The sequence below is a fragment of the Gracilinanus agilis genome, chromosome 3 (genome assembly GCF_016433145.1).
Source record: "Gracilinanus agilis isolate LMUSP501 chromosome 3, AgileGrace, whole genome shotgun sequence".
In the NCBI taxonomy this organism is placed as follows: domain Eukaryota; kingdom Metazoa; phylum Chordata; class Mammalia; order Didelphimorphia; family Didelphidae; genus Gracilinanus; species Gracilinanus agilis.
Window position 1 is genome coordinate 437,676,457 of NC_058132.1, and position 12,065 is coordinate 437,688,521.

At 33.5% G+C, this 12,065-nt stretch overlaps 1 pseudogene; it reads left to right on the plus strand.

Annotated features, from left to right (window-relative positions):
- The first annotated feature begins 1,755 nt into the window (after positions 1–1,755).
- LOC123240380 lies at positions 1,756–2,554 on the plus strand (annotated as a pseudogene).
- Positions 2,555–12,065: the final 9,511 nt, after the last annotated feature.

Consider the following 12,065-nt stretch of genomic DNA (forward strand, 5'->3'; position numbering starts at 1 on the left):
ATTCGTTGATTTTAATATCTGGACTGGAATTCAGTAGAAAGATTGGGACTGGATATGTACATGTCCAAGTTGTCTGCATTGTAATGATAATTTCAACTTATGTAAGGAGATGAAATCACTAAGAAAGAGGGTATAGAAAGAGAAAAGAGCATTAAGGATAGTGCTTTGGGAAATATTCTTTCTTAGGAAGGCAAGTGATGGATAGTCATTCAGCAAGTGGGACAAAAAAGGAATAGCCAGATAGGTAGAACAAAGATGCCAAAAAGTCAGACGAAGAGACAATATCCAGAAAGGGGTCATTAATCAAGTACAAAACTTTAGAGAAATCAAAAAGTATAAGAACTAATAAAAGACCACTGCTTTTTAGTAATTAGTATATTGTTTGGTAACATTTGAGAGGACATTAGGATCAGAACCTAAATTTTTTAAAGGATTATGAAGCAGAGGCAATGAATGTAGTTGATTTTCTACTAATATACCTGTTAAAGGAAAATGATAGAATTATAACTAAGAAATTTTGAAGTGAAGTTTTGTCATATTTGAAGTATCTGCAAAGCATCCTATAGTTAAGAGAAATTGAAGATATAAGAGGGATGAAGGATCCCTCAAGGGGACTAGTTTCAAGAAGAGACAGGAAAGATGAGATCTAAACTTTGGCAAAGACATCTATTTAATATTTGGACTGGACTATGGCAAAAACGAGTGTCACCTATTCCTCAGAAAAATGAACAAAGGAATAGAGGATAGGTGAAAGTCTGAGGTGATTACACACTTTCTAAACTGACAACAGGAAGAATTATATTACTCTTTTTTTTTTAACCTTACCTTCAGGACAGAAGAGAAGTAAGAGCTAGGCAATTGAGGTTAAGTAACTTGCCCAAGGTCACACACCTAAGAAGTGTCTGAGGCTCAGGATCTCCTGTTTCCAGGGCACCCTCTATCCACTGAACCACCTAGCTGTTCCATGATATTACTCTTGAAAGAAAAAGAGAAATTGTTATTGGTGAAATGAGTAACGTTTTGACTAAAGACACTGTTTTCCCTCACCCCTCCCACCCTAATTAATACATGACCGTTCACCCTCAGTTGCAAAAAGCTTAATTACAACAATACTGTCAGATATTCTTATGAGCAAGAGAGTGCTGCCAAAATATAATTCCAACTCCATGCTTAGACAATAGCTTTACATGAGTAATGAGAGGACAAAGAAAAACTCAGCGGATTAGTTATATCTCAAGCATACAAAATACTTAAACTTCTGGGAAATGACTACTTTATTCTGGTTCATTGGTCGCAATGGCTTGTGACTACTTTAGGAATATGATATTTTAGGTTTCATTTTTGAGTCTATAATTAATCAACAATAATATCACCCACCTGTTGTTTTATGGTAACAGCATTTAAGAAAAGTTAAACTTTGGTACACTGTGAGTATAAAAGAATTTCTAACCTTGGTTGCTTGCTATATAGTGCTAGTTCTTGACAAAAAAATATGAAATATACGAAATATTTTCAGAAATTCTCCTTCCCCTGTACCTTGCTCACATATATCCTTGAGGTTCCAACTACCATCATTTTTTTTCTATTCAGCTACTAGATAATGCCTCTTAGCTAGCTCTTTCCATTTTCTATACTCTTCTATAACACTGCTTGCTTCTTGGGTTCCCTTTTTTCAAGATCCATCCCTCTTCTTTGATAATGAATGCACACACACACATAAGTGCATATATATGCACATATATAATGTATATAAATATGGGGAAGATCCTCCCAGAGTACCTCAGCAACTAGACCACAGAAAAAGTCAGGAAAGAGGAGGTTGAAATAATGCCCAATGCAATTGTGCAGTCAGTTAGTTGGTGTCAAAAGTGGCAAGTTGTTCATCAAACTGAAATATGGCAGGAAGGTAGAAACTGATCACAATGTTGCATGCGTGGGCTTGGAGCCCAATGTTGAACTGGCCAAGACTAGCAGCCTAGAAGTAGATTCTGATTTGGGGAGCTTCAGGGTGAACACTGAGCTCTAAACCTACTCTAATACCTGGGCAGCAGGTGATGCTGCATGTTTCTATGATATCAAATTGGGGCATCAATGGCATCATGACCATGCTATCATGAGTGGAAGATTAGCTGGAAACAGTATGACTGGGGCTTTCAAACCATACTGGCATCAGTCAATTTTCTGGAGGGATCTGGACCCCAATGTTGGCTATGAAACCTTTGATCTTTTGGATGTTAGTTTGCCCATAGTTGGGGTTTTTGCCAAAGCTATTGTAAAAGACACCCCCAAATCTCAAACTGAGCAATCTGGTCTTCTGAGTCAAAGGCCTCTGACAATGACATCCCTACCAGTAATGTCAAGACACTGGTAATGTCAAGCCTCATAAAGGGGAAGGTCTTTAGCAAAGGTGTCATCTTCCATGTCAGGATCTCCTGTCTCCAGGGCAAAAGTCATGGTGGAGATTCTGCTGTGCAACATCTTTAACAGTATGCCAATAGTAAGGAAGATCCTTAAGGATGGGGAAAAGCATGAAGATCTCAATGAAATAGCCTGAAAACTAAAGTCTGCAAAAAAAAAATGGAAATGTGGAATTTAGGAGTAACAAGCAACTGCTGGTCCAGGCAAAAAGAGCATTAATTTATATATGATTCACATACAACCCTCCCCATGTCATATTTGTCAATATGTACCCCAAGTCCATCTTGAATTATTTCAGTCACCCAGCATTTGCAATGCATTGGCTTGGACTTATTCATAGAACCACAAATTTAGAACTGAAAGATAAATTAGAAACCATCCTGTCCAAAACTCTCATTTTGAAGATGAGGAAACTAAGGCACAAAGAAGTGAAGATGCATCCCTGGTCACACACATAGTAAATAGTTCCACAACCCAGAGCTTCTTTGTCCAAATCCACTGATATTTTTCCTCTGTAAGACATTTGAAGAGCTAAAGTGTCCTGTTGTCAAATTAGCTCAAAGGATCATGAATTTAGACCTGGAAGGAACAATAGGCAATGAGTCCAACTACTTCAGGCACATATTACTTAAGTGACATGTCTAGGATAATACAGCTAGTTTTTAAAATGTTATATGATATCATTTATATGTCATTTAAATCTGTGATAATGTAACCCTTATTGTGATTTAATGTTATTTGGATTTATGTATTATAGGAATGCCAAGACATTCAAATGAAAAAATAAAACAAAATGCTGAATTTGGATTCAGTAGACCTAGTTTATGAACTGTGAGAGTTTAGACAAGCTGCTAACCTTGTAGGGCCTTAGTTTCTTCAAATGTAAAATAGGAAAACAAGTTCTTACAAATAGGAAAGAACAGAAATCATAAGAATTCCCTCATAGTTTGTATGAGGCTATGGCTAGTAATGAATAAAGACAAAAATTTCAACAAAAACATTCCTATTTGATAAAATAACAATGCATATTCTGACTCCTTAAATTTGTACAAATATTTCAGTAGGAAATTCAACTCTGGGGTTACTAAAATCCACTTATCTTTTTTCTACGCGAAATGGGTTATCTTTCAACCTAAGTCTTAGTTTCAAGTAGGTTATGAGATCTTCATTATTTATACAAACATAGTCTCAAAATGAATTAAGGGGCAAAGTATTAACCAGGTGGAATTCAGTATATTTGTTAGGCAAAACTCTACTTTCCAAAGAAAAGGCATTTATTTGATTTCCAACTCCTGCAATGGGTGCTAATAAGAAAGTAATGAAGCATTTTTGAATATCCTGCATTTGGATGAGTTTTAAAATATTTTCATTATATTTTTAATGTGAAGGAACTCTTCCTTATTAGTCAATGATAAAAAGGAGATTTTTGAACAAGTGATGTTTAACAAATGCTTAACATTTAAATACATTTTATCAATCAAGAATTTCAGTCTTACTAAAAAAGATAGTAATGATTTTGCTCATTTGTTGGTACACAATTAATTATATTTTTAATGTTTGAAAAGCACTATAGTAAGTGAAAAACACTATAAGATTAGCAAAAATAAGTGAATCTTGTCCCTCTATTTTGAGGAACTGATAATTAGCACCCAAACTTGAACAGTTCCAAATTATGTGTTTTATTGTAAAGCTTAAAATGGCTTCCACCGTGGGCATTTGTTAAGTAAAGGAGCAATGATACCCGAGGCAAAATAATATGTCATATGATGTATTATTTTGTGGAACAAATACTAGCATGAAAGGAGCACTACTGGCTAAATTAAGCCTTGCTTCTGAGCTGGTTCTTTTAAAAATGGCTAATTCTTTCTGTCACCATATGCTTTGCAACTTCAGGGATAACTGCAGAAATTACAAACAGCTAAATTTAGACTATGCCCATGACAGTACATTCAGAGATTCCTATGGGGTAAATGTCTTGATTTCATTAGTCCTATTATGCTGTACTTCTGTGTGCATTTTGGAAAGTTTCCAGTGTCTACAACAGACATCAAGTTCACCGTCATTTTTCTTAGGTTCATGTGAGGGATAAAATTTTTCTTCACATAAAGGCCTCCTTAGATTTCATATAACTTCAGTCCAGTGGAAATTTATTCAATTTGTTTATGCTTATATTACAATTTTAAACTGAGCTGTCATATCCTTTTAGATAACTAAACTAATGAAAAGTGTTCTTTACAGGATTCAAACTTCAGATTTTTTCCTCAATTTATACTTTTTCTTTTATGTTTACCTGTGAATGGTGGAAAAGGGATCTGTTTTGCAAATCACTGAACCTGAAGGATCCAATCCATCCACTCATAGACACTTTGGAAATCAGTATGGCCAACTTTGGGTCAATCTGCCTGTTGTACATTAAAACTACTGCCATGAAAGCAGTTAGCAAGTGTCTCTAGAAAGGAACAAGGTCATTAAATGAAATGTAATGCTTAATTCTTTTGTAAAATAAATCCTTGATAATAAAAGTGCAGGAAGCATTGGGAATGCATAGAATTTTTTCACTAACTGTGGACTGCAAAGAAAGTTCCTGTTGTTTCAAACTTTGTGATTGAAAAAGTAGTGCAGAGTGAGAGGAACAAATGTTGGATTTGGAGTCAGAGAACCTGGGCTCAAATTCTTGCTCTGTCAATTATCTATAGGAATTTGGTCAAGCCACTGAAAACCTTGGGGCCCAGCTCCTCCTTCTGTTAAATGAAGGGATTAGATTAAACCCAAAGATTCTTTAAATATGGAACATTAACCTCGGTAAGTCCCTGAGGGCCTTTCAGAAGTCTGGATGGTCAAAACTAGTTTAATAATAATTTAATATGTAAAATACTTATTAACATATTCCTCCTTTTTCAACTCAATATCTTTGTGAGGCTAGATTTTCTTCATTTATTTCAACCAAAGCAACTCACTATTAAGAGACACATTGAAGAAATCTACAAAAACATTCATTAAACAATGCCATTCTCAGTTATTTTTTTTTTGCTTTGTAAACTATCATTCCATGAAAATTTTTGTATGTAATATGTAATGGGGTTTATTATTACTTAAGACATTTTTATTTTATTATTACTTAAAATATTAAAATAAATATTTTAGAATTTATCCATTTTAATTTCTATGTTAAAGATTGATTGAAATAACCTACATAAATAAAATTTCTTTGGAATCTTCAATAATTTTTCTTTAAATGTATAGCGATTCTGAGACCAAAAAGCTTAAGAATCATTGGATTAGACAATGTCTGAAACCTCTCCCAATTATAAGTTGATAATTATATAAATATTTTCAAGAACATTTAATGCACACTCTTGCCTTCTTAAGCACAGTATTTATGGGGAAAAAAAGGTGTCCTAGATTTTGTTGGAAGAATTATCAATTGTACTAACTGTTCTGGAAAGCAATTTGGAACTGAGTTCCCAAAGTTACTAAATTGTGTATACTCTTCAGTCCAAATACCCTAAAGAAATGGAAGAAAGAGGAAAAGGATGCAGACTAGATTTCACTTGGTTCCTTGAACTTGTATAAGAGAAAAGAAGTAATCTTTGTTTTCACCAATCTCTAACTAAAATGTAGCTTTTCCTCCACTTGTGATAAAAAAAAAGACCAAAATATATTCAATTTGAAAAGGAATCCATAGACAGACTTCCAAAGGGTTCTGTGACACAAAATAATAGGTTAAGATTTGTCTAGATTATGAACTCCATTAGGTCAGAGATCATATCTTATTGTTAGCCTTAACATTTGTTAAATTGAATTGAATAAACTATAAGGTCCCTTGCAGCTCCAATCTTCTACAATCTATGATCTTTAATAGAGCCCTTGGAGGAAGCTGAAAGCTTTTAGCTTATTTAATAAGTATTTTTATGTAAAATAACTTTTACTAGCAGGAAGTTTCAAAATCAAGTGACAAAGAAGCTAACTGTAGTTACTATGATAGTGAAAGTAAGCTTTTTCTTCCCTGTATTCAGTCTTATCTGCTTTCTTCCAAGTTTTAGTACAGTTTGAGCCCTAAGGAAAAGCCAGGCAGCAGGAGCCAAGCTTTTCTATCCTCCCAGAAGAAAAGAAAAGAAAAGAATGGAAAGCTGCCCGGAGGAAGCTGTTTCTAGGGCTTAATAGGAGGCAAAGGTGACAGGTGACAGCTCCCTCAGATAAGACAGGCACCTAGAGAAAAGCATGCCTGTAGGGGCTTTTTAACAACTAGAAAATGCTGCAGGAGGTGGCTGTAGTAGAAAGGAATATGGGGTGGAGGGACTAGAAGTGGATGTGGGGAAAAGCAGTAGCAGGGTATAAAAACAGCTACTTTTCACTACAGGATTTTAAAAATGTAATTATAAAATCTAAAGCACTCTATTGGTAATAGAGATTTTTTTTTTACATTTTAATGCCTGTTAAAAAAAATGTACCAAAAATATCCAAAACTGTGAATCTTTGGGGTTTCCCTTGCTGTAAACTGTACTTGTGCAAAGTATGGGCCTGGAGAACTAAATAGGTACTGACCTAGAATGACCTATGTATTTTTAAAAATCCTTTCTATCTATGTATTTTTCTCATATTTGTAGTTTCTCAAAGAAATAAGAAAATTTAATTCCAGATATGTGGGAGTACCAGATAAGGGAAATTTTACTGATCTTAGTCTTCACCAAAATTCATTTCAGATAGGTCATAAAAAAGATTATAAATCTATAAATTATGTTTCCTTTAATAACAGTTAGCATTTATATAAAGTCAATTATATGTCAGGCACTATGCTAAGCACTTTACAAATAGTATCTCATTTGGTCCTCAAAACAACCCTGGAAGGTTAGGTGCCATCGTTATCTCCATTTTACAGATGAGAAAACTAATGCAGGCAAATGTTACTTGCCCAAGCTCACAGAACTAATAGGTAACTAAGGCTTTATTTGAACTCAGATCTTCTTGACCCCTAGGCCAGTTCTCTGAATCCACTGCACCAATTTGTTGGTTCCCCCACCCCCTCTTTCGTATTCAGGAGACATTAGACTGAGCCATGAAATTCTCTTCATTTCAGTAAGTATTAGTTAGGTCTTAAAATGTGCCAGATATTAAAATGTGTAAGTAGTGGGCATACAATAATGAGACTACCCAAACAGTCCTTGCCTTCAAGGAGATTAAACATAATAAGATATGCATGGGAGTAATTATAGGAAAAGATAGGATGTAGAAGGCAAGTAGATTGATAGCTAGAAGAAACAATAGGGGTCATAGCTCCAACATCATTTTAAATATTAGTAAAATGAGACCCAGAGTAGTTAAGTGAATTGTAAAGATAAGGAAAGGTTCAAGGCATAATTCAAACTAAGGTCTTCTTAACTCTTAAGTCCAAAGCCCAGTACTCTATACCATATTGTGGTTTTATGGAACATGATTATCTTCTTTATAAATGGATCAGTCAAAAGTATCTTAAATGAAGTATTAATGTAGATACTTAATGGTCTTTGCATATTTATAGAATATACTTCTGGGAGTCTGTGATCTCAAAAGTGATGGTATTGCCTCCAATGGTGCAGATCACAACCCATCTATACATAAATGTTTCATTACATTATTTTTTGTGCATGTAGTCTCAAAAATGATTCATAAAAATGACTTACCTTAAAAGCCTCTAGCCTTTTCCTAATCTCTTAACATTTTGAGGATACCAAAGCTGAATTTGGCACTTTTGTTGTGTATCCTGCTACTTCCTTTTCTGGTTAGACATGTCCTTGATGATGTCTTTGATAGCACTTCTAGCTCAATGGTCATCAGTGGTAATGTTGCAGCCTACTGGATGAAATTATCTTTGGAGTATCTGAATATAAATCACCAATTCAAAATAGTGTAACACCGAATGTGAAGTTGTAGGAATTTTATTATGTAATTATAGTTTTATAATTTAGAAAATTAAACCAAAAAAATGGAGATAGAATAAAATAGAAAAATTAAAAGTTTTCTGTAGATGTCTAATGTATAGTTGGCTTTTAGTTAAATAAAGAAATTATGGTAACCCTGCCATTCTGGACATGTGTATAGTTACATTATTTTTAAAATATTATATTTCAATAATTTGCTCTAGGTACTCACATTTTTGTAAAAACAATGATATACTTCTATAAGTGTCTTGGGAAGATTAATCACATGAAGATAAATTTAATACTAATGAAAAATAATTATCAGCAATATAACCCATTGCTTCAGAGTTATTGTGTGTATGTGTGTATTTGTGATTTCACTCATATGGGGAGCTCCCTGATATAGAAATTCCCTCAATAAATGCTGATTTAGCAACTCCTTGTCAATTTATAGTTTGGTGAAGTGCCTGGTGCACTAACAAGCTTATTGACTTGCCTAGGGACACACAAGTCTGTAGGTGCATCATAAACAAAATTTGAAGATCTAGATTCTCCTGACTCCCAAGCCAGCCAGGCTTTTAGAGATCACATAATTCATTCATCAAAAATTCTCAGAAATGAGAAATTGGTTGCCTGGAGGTATAGAATGATTTGTTCAAGGTTCTTTGGGAACTTCAATAACTACATTCCTTTGCATGGGGCAAGACCAATCTTCCTTCTGCCTGTTCCTTTGAACAGAACAAAAGTAATTTTATATAGGGCAACAATCTACATTTAATTGCATTTTATAAAAGTTGATATAAAGTGAAAAATATGCCCTTTTATATTTTATTCTTGATTACAGATTTTTTTGAGTTGGCTATTAGTAGAGAACAGAGAACAAAGGTATTATTCTCTTTTGTTGATTAAATAGTTTAGCAGAATGAATTCCCCTTTAAGGAATGGATTGTTGGAGGCAGCTAAGTGGATTAGTAAATTGAGAGACTGGGCCAGAGACCTAAGGTCCAGGCCCCAAATCTGGACTAAGATACTTTCTATCTGTGTGACCCTGGGCAAGTCACTTAACCCCTAGCTCTTACTGCCCTTCTGCCTTGGAACCAATACACAATATTGATTCTAAGACAGAAGGTAAGGGTTTAAAAAAAAAGGAGTGGATTAGATTGATGACAAAAGGTTTGGTATATTGGTTATTTTATTTGATATAATTATTTATACTTTCTATAATTTGGACTTTGACCCAAGCATTCTTTAGGATTATATTTTTTAATATCCATTGAGGCATGAATCATTTCTTCAAATGTTCTTTATTAATTTTTTATTATCCTGTGGCTAATAAAGAATACTTAAAATTTTTGTTATTCTGCATTTCTTGAGGATTGTTTTTTAATGTCTATTCAGTTTTTATAACACCATACAAATCAGAGATTATGTAAGATCCTTATTGTTCCCATTCAGTAATCTCCAGGGGTCTTCCATATCTAACTTTGCTAAAATTTTCTTCAGGTCTTTAATATCTTTCTTTTATATTTCCCAAGGTCTGATAGAGGCCCATTGAAGCCCTAAAGGATTATTCTTCCTAGTATATTCTAAATAGTGACCACCAGAAGTTTACTACAATCACCCTGAAACAAGGACTCTCCCAATCATACCCCAATTTGCTGATCTATAGAAGTCTGTAAGTAGAGGGTGTGACCTGAAGGCAATGCTGAGCAAAAGCACAGGAAGCATATTGAGTTGATAAAAGCAAAGGATATATATGAATTAGAAAGATAGTATTAACATGTTAAAACCAGTGGAAATGTGCGTTGGATATGGGGTGGGGGTGAAAGGGGAGTGAAGGGGAAAGTAAAAACATGAATCATGTAACCATGGAAAATTTTTCTAAAAATAATAAAATATTTAAATCTTAAAAAAGAAAAAGAAAAAAAGAAGAAAAAAAGATAATATTACCATAAGAAAGCATTGGAGATAACCAACTATATCTCTAACAGACTAATTTGCTCACCAAACATTGGCTTCTTTTCAGCATAAGCTAGCATACTTTTATACTTATAACAAAAAAAATAATAATATGACTTATAAAGCTTTAAGGTACACAAACATTTTATCCATCCCATCTCATTTAATTCTCATAATAATTTTGTGAACTAGAAAATGCTATTGTTGTAATCACCATTTCATGCTGAGGAAAAAGAGTTTCAGAAAAGTAGAATGGCAGGTCCCCAAGACCATATTACTAGGGAGTTGCATTAGGATGAGTTATCATAAGTAGCAATGCATTTAAAATGTTTTAAAATATAATTTTAAGAAAGTTATTCACTGATGTCTCACAGAATAATTTCTAAACTCTTTCCTTGATAGAATTTTCTGGATTATTATATTCAAAAGATCAAGAAAAAATATTCATTTTGTAAAAAATATTTTCTTTAGTATTTGCTCATTATTCAAAATGTAATGTGCTGCTCAGGAAGAGAACTCTTCATTTCAGTTTTCCCTTACACAGTTGGGAACACATTGAGCCACAGTTTGGAATATTTAAAATTGTTAACTTTATTTTTCTACATTTAAATTGCACCTACAAGAGGCCTTTCCTGATGTTTTCAGTTTTCAGTGCCTATATGTTATTTTGCTTTAGTTTTTTTAAAATTTATTTATATTCATTTGGTTTTCACCAGTAAAATGGAAAATACTCGAGGGCAGGTTCTGTTTTGTTTTTATAATTGTATCCCCAGCACCTGAAACACAATGGATATACTTAATCCTGGTTGAACAAATGAATCATATCAACAATAAAATCTCTTAGCAATTTCTAATTAATAAAATATGTAAAGATTTGGAAGGGACCTCAGAAATTAACTAGTCCAACTTTTTCCAAAGAGTGAATCTCATTAACAACAGCTTTGGTAAGTAGTCAAATAAGATTTTATTTGAAGATCTATGACAGGGAACCCTGGTCACTACTAAATCTCTTATTTCCAGGCTTCACATCTCTACTTTCTTTTATTAATCCTTATATTATCATAGACTTAGTGTTTAAGTGTCTATCTGGGCATGCAATTGATCACATATAATCGAATTGATTTGGGATGGATATTTAAAATACTTTAATCTAACTTTGTCATTTTATAGATTAGATAGATCAATAGAAATGTATATTCCTTGAATATTCCTTTTTATATGCCTGATCTATGTAGGCACCTCATAAATGCTTACTTTTTGTTTAAAATGACTGGTCTAAGGTCAATAAACTGAGGTTAGAACCTCCATGAATCTATACTCCTACTCATTTTATCACCATTTCCTATACATTTAGGCTACAGAGAGACAAACATTTGAATAAAGAGGAATAAAAGCCATTTCAAAGTGAGAACAAGGACAGTAATTCTGCAAATGACACTATGGCATAGGGTATGTCCTCAAATTGTCCTTTCTCCATACAATTTATCTTTACAATTCTAAAATCACATAAACTCCCTACGTTCAATTTTTAAAAAAAATTCTTCTGATGAAACACCTCAGGGTCCATGTACAAAAGAGATCAGCCATGAATAATTAAATGAAGAAATAGAAAGTTTAGATTCCCAGGGTGATGTTAAAATCACTTTGCGGCACATCACACATTTTGCAGTTGTAGCAAAGCATGGATTTATAACACTTTATAACACAGATCTATACTCTTATGGTAGAGAAATATTTTCTTTAGTGCTTTCTAACTTGATTTTAAAAAATCCTTACTCATGAAGGTTATTA